The sequence below is a fragment of the Ictidomys tridecemlineatus genome, chromosome 14 (assembly GCF_052094955.1).
Source record: "Ictidomys tridecemlineatus isolate mIctTri1 chromosome 14, mIctTri1.hap1, whole genome shotgun sequence".
Lineage (NCBI taxonomy): Eukaryota > Metazoa > Chordata > Mammalia > Rodentia > Sciuridae > Ictidomys > Ictidomys tridecemlineatus.
Window position 1 is genome coordinate 52,442,431 of NC_135490.1, and position 17,334 is coordinate 52,459,764.

Genomic DNA, 17,334 nt, shown 5'->3' on the forward strand with positions numbered 1-17,334 from the left:
TACTTTTATTCATTGAATTGCTTTGAATCACTTATTTAAAATCTATTGATTGTGTGCGAGTCTATTTCTGGAAAACTTATTTGTCTCCATGGCTCTTTGTCTTGTATACCACTGCCACACTGCACTGATTATTTTGGTACTACCAGAGTCTTGAAATGAGGTAGTGCATGTTCATTTTGTTGGGATTGTTTGAAATCCTTTGCATCTTTGTATATATTTTATAATATTTTTCAACTTGTCAAATCTCTCTACCAAAAAAGCTGGTTGGAATACTGAATGGAATTTAATTCAATTTATAGGTCAATTTGGAGGAAAATAAAATTTTTCAAAATGTTGATTTTTTTTTAGTCCAGGGGCATCCTATATTTATATATTTTTTATTCTTTAAGTTGTTTTATTCTTTAAGTTTTATAGTTTTCAGTGCAAATGTTTTTCATATAATTTAATGAATTCATCCTTAAGTATTTTATATTTTTTATCTTTGGTATAATTAGAGTTTTTGAAATTTCATTTTTGTGTATTTGTTACTGAAACAAACTGGATTCCTCTGATTTATACCTTTCTATGTATTATTTGTATGTAAATTAATATTTCAAATAATTTGCACATTTTTTGGGTGTTTACATTATGTAGTCTTGGAAATTCTTTAGAACCATGTTATTCTTTTTCTTTTTTTGGTTCAAGTGGTAGATCAAATTTTAAAAAGGAAATTATTCTTATAAACTAACAAAGAATTATAAATGCTATTGCCTAAAGAGTTATTAAAATGAATAACTTGGTATTGACTCAATTTTATTATTATATGTTCCAGAAAACAGTTTCTGTGTCTACTTCTTAATTTTAATTTAATAATACAAATCTTTCTTCTCTTCCTGAACATGTAATGTCATGTAGAATACAAAGGGAGTTATTGAATTATGAAATTACACAATTCAATGGTCAGAAAATACTTAGAAGGTTTTCTTTGTAGTTCAAAATCTTCCTGCCAGCATAAAACATAGATAGGAGGCAGTTTCTTATTTAGAAACAGTGGTTTAAAGTTATAAAATTATGGCTAGTTGCAGATAGAACATTCATTTTACAGACTTTTACAGTTTATTCTTTTAAAAGATTCAGAATGGAAAATGCACAGTTATTTCATTGTTTCAGGGGAAAGGAGACTCTTCTGTTGTAATTCTCATGTGAAGACACAGAGCAAAAGAACTCATTTGAAAATTTAATAATGCTTCCAAGAATCACAAGATGAATAGTGCTGGAAAAAAACATTAAGTATCATTGAATTCTATTCTTATTTTATAGAGCAGATTCTGAGGCTCAGAGATGAAGTGACAACTTTTTTCTGAGTCAGGAGTAGATTCAGATTCTGATTGCTGTGTGCCAATTGACAGTGACTCATCATTGGTTAACTACAACTCTGAACAATTAACTCTTGTTTAGAAACAGTTACGGGGACTTACTATTTTTAAATGTTTTTAAAACTCGTTCTGAACTCAAATATAGAATGGGCACAGTCAACCCTCAGTTTTCTGGAAATGGATTGTTTTCAAAATGCATTATGCGTATCTTCAGTAGAGCAGTTTACCCACATGCATGAGTCCATATCAGATGGAGTGAATATAGAAGTGCAAAGCAATCATATTCACTCTTTGTGGGGGCCTGAGTTTGATGGAGAGGCCTGAGTTTACTCTGTGAAGAGCAATCATACTCCTGGAGAGGCCACTGAGATTCACAGCTCCCTCAGCAAGGCATTTGCTGCCTGATTTAGGAATAGGGATTAATTTCAAGGGAATACAAGCAGCTTATCTAAGACTTCAAATCACAAAAGTAGTGTGTGAGTCAGAGGAGCAGATTTACCTCAAAATTAGCAGAACATAAGAGAGAGATTTTCACTTTTGAATTATTTCTGCTGCAAGCTTTCAGGTTAGATAGTAAGTTGGCTACCTCATATATTGTCCCACTTAGTCTTGGCTTGGCCTTTGCCCACTCATCAGCTCAATCTTTAATGCTGTGACACTCCTCTGCTTTCAGTTACCCACAGATCTACTCCAAGCCCAATGAAAAAAGGCATCTTAGATAAAAATAACAAAAATTTTCAAAGGCGACCAGAACAACCATTTCCTCAAAACTTAGTGACTTAATACAACAAAAAATAGATATTTATTGTCTCCCAGTTTCCATGGAGAGAGTTGGAAGTAACTGGCTGAGTGATTCTGGCTTGAGGTTTCTCATAAGATTGCAGCAGTGTTATCAGTTAGGGCTCCTGTCATCTGCAGGCTTGAATTGACCTGTAAGATATGCTTTTAAGGATGGCTTATTCTGTTCTGGAAAACAGGCTAGTGATTGCTGAGTATTGGGCTGGAGGGAGAGGACAAGACAACAATGGAGCAGCAAGAGGGAAACTACATTGATCATGGTAGGAATACTTGGCTTTATGCCTTCATCGAAATTTGTATAACTACGTACTAGGGAAAGAGTGGCATGTGAATTTAAAAAGCTGAGTAAATGAAGAAAGGAAAGGTGTTTTACTCATCTGACTGGCTTGTTGGTAGGAAGCCTTCATTTTTCTCCTCATGAGCCTCTCTCAAGAGTTTTGAGTATGCTCATGCTGTGGCGGAAGGTGTCCCACAGAGCAAGCTCTCCGGGGCATCCAGTGGAACCTGTCTTTTTTAATGATGCTTGAAGGTCACGGAGCATCACTTCCACTCCCTTCTTAGTTAGAACTGAGTCACTAACTTCTGCTGTATTCAAGAAGTAGAGGGGGAGAATTAAACTAAGCCTCTTTTAAAAAGTAAAGAGAAGTCTATTAGAAAGTATGGAGACACTTAAAATCATTATGATCAGTCAGAAGGCAGGTGGTCAACTGACCTGTGTGCAAGCACTATGCTCTCACATCCTTGTGGACTTTGGAGTGAATGCATCTCATCAACAAGGGGAATTCACATTTATAATAAACACATGGAGTCAAGAGGTTCGATATTTCAGCTAAAATCCAACAGAGATTTTTCTGCTCATTCTCATGAGAACCAAACCAACAGAAAATATTCCCAATTTCTCTGAGATCCTTTGCCCAAGATCTGGACCTGCCAAATGGATATTAGGCCTGGAATTGGTAGAGATAAGGTGTATTTCCCATCTGAATGTCTATTTCTCCATTCATTCTACTCATATTTACTGAACTCCTACCATATGCCAAGCACAATGTGCTGAAGATGCTAATAGTGAACCAGAAGAGAAGATGAGAGGAAATAAACATTTTTAGCCTGTGATAGTGCTAAAGGGAAAGAAGTAAGAGTGATAGGATAAATAATGAGATGAGAGGTAGGTTTCCTTAAATAGCATAGTTAGTGACAGCCTTTCAGAAATAATGAGAAGTTGAACTGCAATTTGAAGGGCGGGAAGAATCCAGACAGGAAGTAGAGGTACCAGCTCCTTCACAGGACCCTGTGTGGGGAAAGGTTTAGGTGTATTTGAGAAGAGTTGATGACAAGCAGAATATGTGGAGCTAATGAAAGACATAAAAACTGAAGTTGGGGATTGATTGATTGGTTTGCATTTTGTAGGTTCTAACGGGCCATTGTAAGAACTTATGATTTTATTCCATGTGCACAGAGGTGTTTGCTTATCAGCTTACTTGTGAACATAAATGCTCCATAATTTTATCTTTAAGAGATCGGTTCATTTTTATTCTAGGTCAACTGCTCTTTATTCTGTCCAAGATCGGTCCCTGCTTGTGTCCTTTCAGTGAATAAAACTGTTACCTTCTTTCTTTGCGTAAGGCCACATTTGCCAAACCATTAGTAGATTTGCATGATAGTAAACATTTCTGGCAAGAGGTACAGAATTCATTCATTCATTGTTGGCAGGGCTAATGCAAAGACTTGAACTTTCTTTGGTATTGGAGGATGAGAAGATTTGATGCAGGTTTTTTTTTTTTAAATAATATTGGCAGTGGGAAATTGGGCAATTGGGTAGAGAACAGAAATTTCCTGGTAATCGTGGAGTTGAGGAGGAAAACTGGATTAGGAACAGCATCTTGGCTCCTGCAGAACAGTAACAGTGTTAAAAGAGAATGCACTGGGTGTACTCAGGGAGTTTATTTACAGAAAATGTAATGGACCTGATAAGTATCTAACTCAAGTTTTCATTTCCAAAATGGGGCACTCTTTTTACTGATTAAGAATTTTTATCTCACTGGTCAAGAGCCATAGTGCTGAAAATGGAGATGTAAAGGTGGCAGTGGGATGAAGAAGAGGAACTTTCAGAATTGGAGATTCAGAGGCATCAGGAAAGCTTTGAAGGACTATTGGAAGGTATCCCAGTCAGGTGGCTGAGCAGGAAGGATGGGATTGGCAGGAAGCAGACAGGGTCTGTGCAAAGGCATGGCAGCAGGGAAGAACATGGCCCTGCGAGGGACCTGTGGTATGGCTGGAGCCTACAGCTGTGTTTGGGAATAACAGGAGGAGAGACTAGAGAAATAAGGATTAAGGTTGTGATGGGAGTAAAATACTTCTTACAACTAAAGACAATGGTGAGTGATCTAAAGACTTTTGGCAGGAAAATCACATGCTGATATTTGTCTTCTTGAAATAAGTGTCTGCAGAGAACCATGGGGATGCAGAGTTAGAAGGCAGATGCAGACTGGAGGCAGAGAATTGTGAAGGCTATTGTTTTAATGACCATTTCCAGTGAAAAATTAGACCAGCCTGAACTAAATAAAGTGGCAGCAGTGAGGAAACCAATAAAGAGAACAAAATGAGAAATAAATTGAATATTGCTGTAGTTTGGATCTGCAATGTTTCCCAAAGGCCTTTACTTGTTAAGCCTTATTTCCCAGCTTGGTGCTATTAAAAGGTGGTGGAAATCTTTAGGAGGTGAGGTCTAATGGGAGGTCTTGAGTGCCCGTCCTTGAAGGTGGTTGTGGACTCCATCCCCTTTTTGCTTGTTGGTCTTGATATAAATGGTTGTGCTCTGTCATGTGCTCACACCATAATGCACCACCCTAGGCTCAAAGCAATAGGGCCACCCAGACATGGACTGATGAGCCAAAATAAACCTTTTCTCCTTATAAATTGATTATCTCATATATTTAATATACTTGTTATAGTAACAGAAAGCTGATAAATACAAATGTAAATTCAACAAGATTTGGTAGACAAATTGGCCAGTGATTTACTCAACCCATTCTGCCACATCCTGGATACCCTCAGAGCCTTCTTCTGGAGTGTGAATGCTAGTGCTGGGCATCTTTTCCTATCTGTCATACTCTATTTAACTCAATATTATTTTTGTCTAAAGTTTCTTGAGGGGAGGGCACATGTCTTACTCTACATCACCAAAGTATTCAAAATAATATACTGTGGATAGAAGTTCTTTTTAGTCTCTCCCCACTACCCAACCTAAAGACCATAGTCCACCTTACTTAATTTTTCTGATGCAGTCAGAATCATGAGTCTCAAGCAGACGATTATTCATTACTCAGTGCTATATGCTTGACAAAAAATACTGTATCAATAAAGGTGCACTTTTATTACTTTTAATCAGTTACAAGAAAAGCATTAATTTCTTCCTTATACTAATATTTTCAATCCCTGAAAGCTGTATTTTAACTAGTTAAGAATCAGCAGAAAATAAGACCTTTAAATAGATTCGATAATTATAGAACACAATTCTAAATTGAATGCTAGGGAAAGAGGTGCCAGAAAAAAAATACTCAGCTTATATTACACCTGGTTATTTTTGCATTATTATTTTTAATGTGTTTTGACACCTCAGCTGTTGCATGTAGACTCACTCTGATATTCAGAGCCCACATTTTGGGTTAGATAATTAAACTGCTTAAATGGCTCATGTTCCTGTCATATTCTTGGGATGGAAATGAGATAGGAAAATGGTATTATACAAAAGAGATAATTTCTCTCATTCATTCATTCATTCACTCATTCATTCAAACATTCTAAGTTCCTATTATAAAAGTTCCTGATGTTATAAGGAACTATTAAATTGTGTGTGACTCATCTTCTAACCTAAATGGATTTAAAGTCTGGGGTGAAAGATGAGTAGATTGTATTTGTTGAAAAAAAAATAACACAAAATTTGAAAAAAAAGGGAACTTAGGAGGCTTCCAAACACAATGTTTTTGGGAACAAGAATAGGGGGAAAAAAATTACTTCCAATTGGGACATGTTTCCCATGATAAGATTTCTTGGAGCAGTGGTCAGCATGACGAAGGGCATGGAAAGGCAGGGAAGGAATAGTTAGAAATCAGGACAGGTGAGGTGGGAGAATCCATGAAGTAGGTAGGTAAGGTAGATTAGAACCAAAGTATAACCAGCCTTTCAAGTCAGGCAAAGCTCAACTTTGTCTGACAGCCACTGACAATTTTTCGAGTAGGGAGATGTTTGGCCTCATCTGTGCTTTAGGATGATTACTTGGCAGTAATGGATTGGAGTGGGGAGATTCCGAAGGCCAGGAAACCAGATCGAATCAATGCATAAACCTATTGAGGCCTAGAGGGGACTGAAGAAGAGTAGCAGAGGAGGGAAGATATATTGCTCTGTGCACAATTTAGTATGTTCTCCCCCTTAGCTAACTGAAAATGAGCCAGAGCATTAGAATTCTCAATGACACCTTGGCAAGGCCTTGGGAACACTAATAGGAAAAATATAAATTTAATGAATAATATGAGTAATAAATTTCTGTTCAATCTCAAATCCAACAAGAAATCTAGCTGATGAACATTCACAGTAGTCTATTTACATCCTGTAGGACAATTCTTTCTTCAGCTAGGACAGGTTTTTGCCTATTATTGTTATTAATGATGCTAATAAATGGAATGCTGTCTAAAAAAGCTTGGTGAACTCTTCATCATCATTGACTAGGTTCCAAAAAATAAGAGCTTGGATTTTTAAATGGAATCATTTATGTACAGCTATCTCCATGTATGCATCATGTCCAAACCCATTAAATAGGGAATTGGAAACTACTTGGTTTTCAATTTCAAAGGGAGTACTACATTGGAAGTAGTCATTAATTTGATAGAAGGAATCACTGTCTTCTGCTGTGAGATGTTGACTAAGTAAAGGACAAAAGCAACAACAAAACACATCCACCCAAATCCAAGCCATTCCACTGTTCTTTAGTTGCCAATTTTCCCTACACTGACAAAAGGACCATGCTGTGTGAAGCTGTTAAACAATTTATTGTTGTTCCAAGGACCTTCTTTGGTGTTGACTGAAGGTCTCTATTGCTTGGTTTAAGCTCAAGAACTAAAATAGTATTTTGCAGGAGCTCAGCACAGTGTTTTCTAAGGTTCTAGAAAGGTGTATCCATTATTCTGGCTCCTAAGTAGTTGTGGGCTTTATTGGTGGCAAGCATTCTTTTGACAAAATAAGGACACTTTCAAAAAGATGCAAAAATCAGGAAAAACTGGTGTTTTAACAAATGGGAAAGTATTTTGTTTGTTTCTAAAATTATAGTACTCTTGATAGGGCAGAGGGGTGAGAGAGGAAGGGTGGGGGCAGGAGGTTAGCAGTGTATGTACAAAGACATGAATTGGTGTGTATATACTTTGTTTACAAGCAGAGATATGAAATATTGTGCTCTATATGTGTAATAAGAATTGTAATGCATTCTGCTGTCATATATAAATAAAAATAAAAATAATTCTTTTTTTAAAAAAATAAATGAGATTATAACTAATATCATGCAAGAAATTAATCTTAAGTATCTTTATGTAAAAGCTACTAGAGAAGGAACTAATTTTCTTTGGTAGATGTGATTCTAAAATGTTGATTGTGAGCTGAGATTTAGAGCACAAAAACCAAGTGTCAGATTTATTTAAATTAGAACATATCTATTAATATAATTGTTTACTGTATTATCTTGACCTATATTCAAAGATTACCTACCATGTAGCAGGTATTGTGATAAACTGTGGGGAAAAAACTGATGACATCATCCTGGTATATAAACAAGGTTATTCTCTCTTCCTTCAAGATGTCTATAGCATTGTGATTTCTATGGAATATCTAATCCTACACATGCTTTTCCATAATGGAGTCACTTGGAACAGACATCTTCATGTATTAATCCACTGGCCATTCAAAAAATAGGTCTCTATTGCTTAGTTTGCTAATAATTACAATGTTTGTTTGTTTGTTTATTACTCTAATTGGTCTTACATGATAGTAGAATGCACTTTGATATATCATATATACATGGAGTATAATTTCTTATTCTTCTGGTTGTACATGATGTATAATTCCACTGGACATATAGTTATATATGTACATAGTGCAATAATGTCTGATTCATTTTGCTATCCTTCCTACGTCCAACAACCCCTCTCTTCAGTTTTTGACACCATGCTCAGTGTAGGGGATGCAATAATGAATGTCATGGTCTTTGCCTTCAGGAAACTTCTAAGCTAGTAGATTAAAAAAAAGGCATTTGGGCCTTATTTAAAGGATGTTTCCAAATATCCAAATGATTTTTATGTCTTTATTGTAAGTCATGGGAACATTTCTCCTAAGATTTGGGAAAATCCACTTCAATTTAAAAATACACAGCAATCCAACTAAGGATTTCTTTAGAGATATGGAGGCTGATGGTGTGCTGCCAATAGAGATATTATTTACCAAAACAGATTGTGTTTTTTTAATTTGGAAGGTGAGTATGATCCCTACATTATCTAAATGGTTGTTAGACCTGAATCATGATCAAAAATATGCAATAACTTGAATTTGGAGTCTATTTTTATAAAGTATGGCAGATAATGATAAACACATACTGAAATAGCTAATGGACCAGTCAAGTGGTAGCATAGCTTTTCACAAACTCTTAAATGAGTTGAAATGAGTTATCATGTATTGCTGTTTTATAAATAAAATTCTTAATTTCTTTTGCAGTTATATGTGAAAGAAAGGCATCTATCTCTCAGCATAAACCCTTCTTAGGGTAGCTATGTTTTCAAAAGTCCTGCTGAAGCATTTAGGCTCCATGTAGTGAACTCAGACTCACAAAGTCTTAAGTTTCAGTCCTGTCTCTGTCGCTGAGTAGCTGTGAGATCTTAATAAGCTACCTCTTCTATCCAGGTTTCAGTTTCCTCTCTGTAAAATGAAGATGTTGGGATAATACTTTCTAGTATAGCATCATTTTCTATCTAGTTTACTCTGGAACACAGCAAAGTTATTTACTGTGAGTCCATGTGCTTGGGTTGTGGATAGTTGTTCATCCAGAATATGATTTAGGTTGCCCAAGCCCAGTTTTAATGAACTAACTCTACCTTAGGTTCATAAGAAAGAATTTTATTTTGTCCCCTCACTCTTATTTTTGACCATTCATGGGTTTCTGTAGTCCAGGGGCAATGTATGTATGCATATATGTATGTGATCATAGCAAAATCTTTTATTACTATTTGGCTTGAGTCTGGATAAACTATGTCAACTTGCTGCCCAATCCAACAAACACAAGGAACTCTAAAGTCAATTTACTCTCCTCATGCCCGAGATTGGTCCTTGTTTCCCAAGGATTAGTATACACTCAATCCTTTACTCCTGGCCTCATCTCCCTTTTGTTCCATAACAGACCCCCCCCTTAATTTTAAGTGTATATCTATAAGTTTCCTATTTTCAGCCCTCAGACATAAAAATTCTTTAGTGGAGTCAGTGGTCATTGTTTCTGCAATGCATGTACATGCATGTACCCATTTGTGTTTCCTGGTCTTATATGTTATTCCTAATTGTCACTCATTTTCTCCAATGAGTGACAATTAGGAATAACACAGTGATTACCATGTGAATGGAATTTATCCTTGCTTAAATCCAATCATGAGGATTGATTTCTACTAATAGTGGAATATCCTCTCTCTCTCTCTCTCTCTCTCTCTCTATATATATATATATATATATATATATATATATATATATATATATATATATATATATATATAATTTGTATATATATATATAAAACAAAATATATACAAAAAATATACAAAATCATCTACTTGAAGACAAGGCAGAACAACCAAAAACAGGCCAAAACTGGAGAGAAGTGAACACCTGTGAAATAAAATTGAGCATTTCCCAATTTTTATGACTTTTTCCCTCACGATTATAGTCCAAATGCTGAAAACCAGAGAAAGAGAGGATATGTTGAAAGCAGCCAGAGAAAAATAACACATTATAGTGAGTATAGCAACAATATGATTTATAGACAATTTCTCATGAAGTAAAAAATAAATAAATTCAGAAGTCAATGGAACTTTTCAAAGTGCCAAAAGGAAGGAAGACGGTAAGAAAAACAAAAACAAAGAAACCAAGCAAACTTGTCAACCAGTGAAAATATTCTTCATGAATAAAGGTGTAATCAAGATATTTCATATAAACAAAAACAAATGAATTTGCTGCCAGCAGATTTGTACTACTAGAAAGTGCTGAAAGAAGTTTTTCAGGCTATCCAGAAATACTAGATGGATAATCAGATCTTCGAGAAGGTATGAAAATTATCAGAAATGATAAACATGTGTACAGGTATCAGGTTTCTTTTTGATTACTTTAAAATTTATATGATTTTTATGCTTCTTTTTTTTAAAAAAAGGAAATATAATTCACACACCATAAAATTTATCATTTCAAAGGATTCAGTTCAGTGAATTTAATATATTCCCAAAGTTGTACAATCATGAACCCAGTCATTTTTAGAATGCTTTATCATCACAACAAAGCCCTGTACGATTAGCAGTCATTCCCTGTTTCCCCCTCCACCAGAGCCCCTGGAACACACTAGACTCTTTTATCAGATACATGATTTGTAATTTTTTGTGTAAATTCTGTCTCCATGGATTTGTCTGTTCTGGATATTTCATATAAATAAAACTATGGCCAGGTGCAGTGGTGCATCCCAGCGGCTGGGGAAGCTGAGCAGGAGGATTATGAGTTCAAAGCCAGATTTAGCAAAAGTGAGGCACTATGCAACTCAATGAGACCCTGTCTCTAAATAAAATATAAAATAGGGCTAGGAATGTGGCTTAGTAGTCAAGTTTCCCTGAATTTAAACCCAAGTATTCCTCCCAAAAATTTCTAAAATAGATAAATAAATGAATAAATAAAACTCTGTAATATATTCCTTGAGTCCTGTTATTTCATGTAGTGTGATATGTTTAAGTTTCAACCATGTTGAAGTATATATTGGTACATCATTCATTTTTATTACTGAATGATATTTCATTGAATAGATATCACTTTTGCTTGTTCTTCAGTTGGTGGGTATTTGAGTTGTTGCCTCATTTTGACTATTATTAATAATGCTGTTTTTCAATATTTGTGTAAAAATTTTTTGCATGAACATGTCATCAGTTCTTTTGGGTTATGTATTTCTAAGAGTAGAAATGATGGTATGGTATAGTTACTGTATGTGTATGTAAGTGATATGGTAGCTATATGTATAACTTGTAAAAGCACTGTAGATCTGTTTTCAAAAGTGGTGCATCATTTTAAAATCCCACAAGTAGTGGGTGAGTATCCCAGTTTCTATGTTTCCTTATTATCTTATTATCTTCTTGATTACAAATATCTTAATGTTTAAAGTGATATCTCATTGAGGTTTTGATTTGCTTTTTTCTGATGGCTAATGATAGTAAGCATCTTTTTATGTGTTTATTGAACATTTGCATGGCTTCTTGGTGAAATACCTATTCATATCAGTTTATGAGGATTAAATAGAGTTATTTATATTTTTATTGTTGGATTGTAAGAGTTCTTGATGAAGTATGGATATTAAACTCTGACTAGTTTTCATTTTTCTCATTCTATGGGTTTTGTTTTCAATTCATTAATAGTTTCTACCTTTCAAAATACAAAGATTTTAAATTATGATTTATTTATATTTTCATGTTTATTATTTGTTTTTGCATTTTTCATAATCAGGCAACTTTTATCATTTATTTTATATATCCATTTATATATACATACATTTTATCATATCTAAGAAAACATTGCTTAATATAATTGTCATAAAGTTTTGCAGCAAATATTTTTCTAAAAGTTTTATAGTTTTAAATCTTACATTTAGGTATTTGATTCATTTTGAATTGAGTTTTGTATGTAATTTGAGTAAAGAGTCCAATTTAATTCTTTTGAATGTAACTATTCAATTATACCATAACATTCATTGAAAAGACTATTTCCTTATTGAATTTTCTTGGCATCTTTGCTGAAAATCAATTTACCATAAATATATGGTTTTATTTCTGGACTATCAATTGTATTCCATTGATCTCTTTGTTTATCTTTATGCCAGTACCATATAATCCTGGTTACTATAGCATGTGGCTAAGTTTTGAAATCAGAATGTCAGTCCTCCAATTTTGTCCTACATTTTCAAGATCACTTTGGCTATTCTGGATTCCTTCTATTTCCATGTAACTTTTAGCATCACTTTTCTACTTTATCAAAAGAAAAAAGACAATTAGGATCTGATAAGTATTAGGTTAAGTCTACAGATCACTTTAATAAATATTTCTATCAACAATATCAAGTCTTTTAATTCATAAATATAAGATGGCATTTCAACAATTTGGATTTTCTATATTTTTTTGATAATATTTTTAGGTTTTAGTGTACAAGTCTTGTAATTTGTTAAGCTTATTTTTAATACACTATTCTTTTTATACAGTTTCAAATGGAAGTACTTTTCTTAATTTTAATTTTGGATTATTTATTGTAAATGTATAGAAATGTTTGATTTGATTTTATCAACAATATCATGAAACCTAGCAGAACATATTTCCTAGCTCTAAGAAATTGTGTCTGTGAGTGTTCTTTGTGATTGTCTATATACCAAGTCATGTAATATGCAAATAGAGAGTTTTATCAATTTGATGCTTTTTATTAAATGCTTTTTTTCTAGTGTCTTTGGCTAGAAACTTAGCAGTACAACATTGATGAGAAGTGGCAAAAATAGACATACTTGTTTTATTCCTGATTTTAGAAAACAAATGCTTTCAGTTGTATACCATTAAGTATGATGTTAGTTGTGGGTTTTTCATATGTGTTCATTATCAAGTTGAAAAATTTCTATTTATAGTTTTTTTTATTATGGAAGGGTTTTGGTATTTGCCATACCTCTCCTTTATCTGTAGAGATAATCAGGCAATTTTTTATCATTTATTTTCTATATACATACATTGATTACATACAAATTACAAACACTGATTTTCATACGTTGAATCAACCTTGCATTCCTGGTATTCTAGTTTCATAGTGTAGAACCCTTTTTATATCTCTGGATTCAGTTTGCTGGCATTTCGTTAAGGAATTTTAAAGGATATTGTAGTTTTCTTCTCATGTGATGACTCTCTCTTATTTTGGCCTCAGTAATATAGGTGAGTTTGAGATATGTAGGTAATTAAGAAAAAAAGATATGACCACAGGTAACAGCACACCTGAAAGTTGCTGAGTGGATGCTTTGATACCTTTGTATGCCGGGGAAGTCCTTCATAGCATGAGACCATCCAGAGGCTCAGTGGAGACTACTGATCTGAAGAGGAGAAAGTCCAGGGAATGCCTGAGGAAAGGAAGGATCAGAGATCGAGTTCAAGTGTATAGGTGATGCTACTCAATAGGATGGCTGGGAGACTTCTGGTCAGGGAGTTCTGAAGGTAGCAGTGACAGGGGTTTATCACAACTACAGAATTTATTCTAATCTTTGTCTATCTGATGCTGAGTGCAGCTTCATGGGGTATTCCCAACACGCTGATACTACTGAGCAAAACAATCTGCTTACTTGGGCTCCATTTCAAACAATTGCTTGTGTAACAATTTGAACTTGGTTCTGGTAGGCTTTGACCTAGCAGATCTCAGCCTGCTGTGAAGAAGGAGACAACCTAGCACCAATATGCAGGGACCATCTTGGCCTCACTTATATAACTGAGGTTCATAGAGTGAATTGGAAGTGCCTCTTTCTCTTTCTGTTTCTAGGAAGGATTTGTCAATGATTGGTGTTAATTTTTAAAATAGTAGAATTCACCAACAAAGTCATCTGGTCTTAGACATTTCTTTAGGTGGACATTTTTATTCTTTTTACTAATTCAATGTCTTGTTATAAGTCTATTCCTATATTTTTCAAAAATCATTTTTTTGGTATGAATTTATCTATTTTAGCTTGGTTGTCTTATTTGTTGGCATATAGTTATCCATAGTGTTCACTTCTAATTCTTTATATTTCTGGAAGGTCATTAGTGATGCCTCTTTTTTACTATTGACTTCAGCAATTTTTGAGTTACTGTCTTTTTCTTGTTCAATATAGCTGAAATTTTATCAATTTTGTTGATCTTTTCAGAGAATCAACTTTTGATTTTGTTTATGTTTCTTATTGTTTTTTATACTCTGTTTCATTTATTTCCAACCTGATGTTTACTGTTTTCTCCCTTCTGCTTTCTTTGGGTTTATTTTGATCTTCTTTATCTAGTTTCTAGGATGAAAGTGTGGGTTATTGATTTGGGATTTTTTTTTCAATGATTGTGTGTATAGCTATACTTTTTTTTTCCAAGTACTGCTTTTGTTACATTTCATAGTTTTAATTGTATTCACCTAAATGTATTCTCCATTGTGCTTTTAGATGTCTTCTTTGTCCCATTTACTGTTTCAGTTTTATTTCCACAGATCTATGAATTTCTCTATTTTTTCCATTATTAATTTTTAATTACATTTTACTATAAACATACAGTCAACATGCATTGTCACTCAAATGTGCTTTGCTCTCCTCTCATGTATAAATCTCTGCTCAGTGTTGGAACTCATACTGCCAAAGATGAAGCATTTCTAGACAGACATCAATCAGACATTTTCTGAAAACACCTTTATCTTAAAGTGCTCCATGCCTCCAAATACCAGGCTAAAGAGAGATTTTCCTCAATCAACAGTATAGCTGAATGTCAAGTTTCCTTCCTAATCACACTTTCTTACCCATTTGTACAGGTATTTTTCCAAATGAAGACTCCTATTCAATGGACATAAATCTCCTCCTTGTTCTATTTGACTCTATACATTCTTATCTCTGATCCATCAAAGCTTCTTTAAACACAGTTTCATTATGTTATAGTTCTTGAAACTTTCCCTCTTCACATACCATTTGCTTGGGAAACTTAGGTTCTTTATTTTTTTTAAGAGAGAGAGATATAGTTTTAATATTTATTTTTTAATTTTCGGTGGACACAACATCTTTGTTTGTATGTGGTGCTGAGGATCAAACCCGGGAGGCACATATGCTAGGCAAGCGCACTACCGCTTGAGCCACATCCCCAGTCCAAAAAACTTAGGTTCTTAACTTAGTAACTCATGGCTTCCATTTCTATCTCAATTTATGTTTACTTTTTAAAATGTGCAGTTTTTTTAGAATAGAATAACAGAACAATTGTAAAGATAGTACAAAGTATTTTGATATACTCTGCCCCCATCTTCTCCTATTATAAACATTTTACGTTTGTTTATTAATTCTTCACAAATTGTTCAGACAAAAATTTTACATAAGTAACATCTGAAGTCCACATTTTATCAAGATATTATTGATTTTTATCTATTCTTTTTTTTCCTGTGTCAGAATTCCATTTAAAATATTATATTTACCTTTAATGTCTCCTTAGACTTCTCTTGGATGTTATAGTTTCAACTTTTTTTTGTATTTGTTAATCTTAATAGTTTTGATCATACTGTTTAGATATTTTGAAGATTGCTCCTCAATTAGAGTTTTTTGACACTTTCCTTATTAGATTGGATGACGATGGTGGTTAAATGTCATTGTTATTACATCATATTAAGTGTAGGCACTATGAGTGTGACTGTTGATGTTGACCTTGACCATCTGGCTTACATCATCTTGGACAATCACAGTTACCCTGAACTCTTTGGAAGAAAGTCATTATGCACAGCCCACACTCAAGGAATGGTGAGTTATCTTCCAGCGCCTCTAGGGTAGTGCATTTACATTACTTATTTGGAATTCTTCTGCCGGGAGGACTTGGCTATTCTCCCTGTTTATTTATTCAATCATTTATTTATAGCAGCTTGGGTACATGAACATATTCATTTTAGGATTGTAATCCAATTCTACACTACTTGTTTTCTTGTTCGAATTCTTCTAGGTTCTGTTATTGGGAACTCTTAGTTGGTTGCTGTGTCCCTTTGATATATCATCCTCACTGTCACAAGAGAGGGGAAGTAAGTGGAGTTATTTCATTTTTGCATTTTTTAACTTTCTGGTATGATAAGATGCTCAAGTCTCATCTTGTAAATTTTCTTGCCTGAGTCCTAGAATCAGCTATTTCTGGAAGGAATCCTAGTTTCATTATTTTTTCCCTCCTTTTTCTGGGATAACAATATTAGAAACCAAGATTTGGGCACTAGTTACTTGCTTACTTGAGTGATTCCCTCTCTTATTTCATCTAGTCAAATTATTTTCTTTGAGGCATTTTCCTCATTTTTTCACATTCAATCTGTGCCTTTAAATTCATCATCCCTCTACTAGGAGAGTCTCCTAAATAGTCTCTCTCTTAATCTGATTCCTACTTGGCAATCAGAGAGATTTTTAAAATACAAATCTCATTATGCCATTACCCTGGTTAAAAATTTCATAAGCTCAAGATTGCCTTCCAGAGAAAGATTAAGCTTAATATCACTGGAATGTTTTTTGGAATCTGGTTCCTATTCTCTTCTCCAACTGCATCTCTAAAACCTCTCAAAGTCGGTTTGCATTCTATCCTTAGTAAAATGGTTTTAGTTCTTTAAAGCCTTTGCATAGTTTTATTCCTGGAAGACTGCCCTAATCCTTTTTTTCCCCTTTGCCAATAAACACACACACACACACACACACACACACACACACACACACACACACACACACACACACTTCACTAGATAGAATTTTACTCAGCTTTTAGACCTCAGATTCTTAGATGAGCATCTTCCAGGAAACTTTTTCCAGAATTCTTCCCTACTGGGCTCCCTTCCTATACCACCTGCCAGATCTTACACTGTGGTTTACAGTTGCAACACTGTCATAATGGTGAGCACTGATGGCAGTGACCTTGAACATTTGCTTCATCACTGTATTTTTAACACTTTAGCACAAATTATGGCCTTTGACATATACTTCAGAAGTGTTTGTTTAGTGAATCAATAAGTGACCCATTGGATATTCCACTTCATACAATTCTAAGGATATGGTGGTTATGGACATATTTCTAAAGGAATACCATTTGCCCTGTGTTAAATAAATTATTTTTTGTAGGCAGAGTAGACCTCAGAGTGTGACACATCTTTTCCATGACAGGAAGAA